At 62.4% G+C, this 1,604-nt stretch overlaps 1 long non-coding RNA gene across 2 annotated transcripts in view; it reads right to left on the bottom strand.

Moving 5' to 3' along the window:
* LOC112551141 overlaps nt 1–1,155 on the bottom strand; it is a 3,867-nt gene extending 2,712 nt beyond the window's left edge. For both annotated transcript variants that reach the window (XR_003095319.1, XR_003095320.1), the window contains exon 1: nt 986–1,155. This is a non-coding gene — a long non-coding RNA (uncharacterized LOC112551141). The remainder of the gene's footprint in view (nt 1–985) is intronic.
* Between the last annotated feature and the right edge of the window lie 449 nt (nt 1,156–1,604).

The raw sequence follows: 1,604 nt of genomic DNA, 5'->3' as shown, positions 1-1,604 counted from the left end.
AAAACCCTTCTGGACTCACCAGGTGCTGTCAGGCAGGCGGCAATCCCCTCTGCTCCCCAGTGCCCCGTGCTGCATGGGGGGCTCTGCACAAGCCCCCTGGGCCCCTGCCCCCGCTCCGTCGGCTGCCCCACCTGCCAGGGCTCTGTTCCTTTAAGAAAAAAAAAAAGCCAAGGAAAAGCCTGGGTCTCACCGCTCCTGGTGTAGCCTCGGGGCTTTGGGGGCTTGTGCAGAGCCCCCCACATGCTGTGGGGCAGTGGGGGCAGCAGGGATCACCCCCCATCAGCAGGAGGGCGAGTCTCGGGGTTTCTTCAGGTTTTTTTTTTTTCTTAAAGGGCCAGAGCTGGTCCATGCAGGGCACCCATTCTGGGGCTGGGGGAGTGTATGTGGGAGGGGTTCGGGGGCTTGTGCGGAGCACCCCATGCAGCATGGGACAGTGGGGGGCAGTGGGGATCGCCCCCCACCTGGCAGCACCTGCTGAGCCGGGGCTTTTTTTTTCCAGCACTGGGGCCGGCGGGCAGCCTTTGCTCGGCTGGGAGAGGGGCAGGGGATGGGCCCGCCCTGGCTGATTCAGAGATTTGGCTGCTGCCAAATCTCCAAATCAGATTTGGCCAAATCGAATTGGGACAGTGATTCGAATCACAAAATCGAATCACTGTCCCCTGAACTGGCCAAATCCAAAGCTGATACTAGCCCGGGGCAGGCAATTATTTCGGGCAGAGGGCCACTTGATGAGTTTTGGCGAGCTGTCGAGGGCCTCATGGGTAGCCCCGCTCCTTCAGTTGCCCCACCCCCTGGTCGCCATCTTGGGACCGGACGTCCCGCCCCTGACCCTTGCCACCAGAAGCCCCGCCCCCTGACCTTTGCCACCTGAAGTCCCTCCCCTTGCACAATTTACCAGATAGCAAGGGGTTGTGACCCCTCTAACATCCTGCCCCAGCAGTGGGGGTTCAGGGGCATCAGTCCTCCCCCAGAACTTTCCCCCTACCTATGCCAGCTGGTCCCAAAAGGAGGAGGCTTTGCCACCGCTTCTGCTAGCCAGTGCCGACCCAGTCGGGCTCGCTCTGTCCCCAGCAGCACCTGGGAAGCTGGCTTCAGCTGCATGCTGCTCCGGATAGGATGGGCCCGGCTGGGTCTGCACCGGCCAGGAAAGGCAGCATGCAGCTGAAGTTGGCTCCTCACGTGCTGCTGGGGATGGGAGGAGCCTGGCTGGGTCTGCACCGGCCAGAAAAGGCGGCATGCAGCTGAAGTTGGCTCCTCACGTGCTGCTGGGGATGGGAGGAGCCTGGCTGGGTCTGCACCGGCCAGAAAAGGCGGCATGCAGCTGAAGTTGGCTCCTCACGTGCTGCTGGGGATGGGAGGAGCCTGGCTGGGTCTGCACCGGCCAGAAAAGGCGGCATGCAGCTGAAGTTGGCTCCTCACGTGCTGCTGGGGATGGGAGGAGCCTGGCTGGGTCTGCACCGGCCAGAAAAGGCGGCATGCAGCTGAAGTTGGCTCCTCACGTGCTGCTGGGGATGGGAGGAGCCTGGCTGGGTCTGCACCGGCTAGGAAAGGCAAAATGCAGCTGAAGTGGGCTCCTCACATTCTGCTTGGGATGGGAGGAGCCT

This window comes from Alligator sinensis, unplaced genomic scaffold, assembly GCF_000455745.1.
Source record: "Alligator sinensis unplaced genomic scaffold, ASM45574v1 scaffold610_1, whole genome shotgun sequence".
NCBI classification, from domain to species: Eukaryota; Metazoa; Chordata; order Crocodylia; family Alligatoridae; genus Alligator; species Alligator sinensis.
Note: the sequence above shows the minus strand (reverse complement) of the source record. Positions and strands in the feature narration are given on the sequence as shown.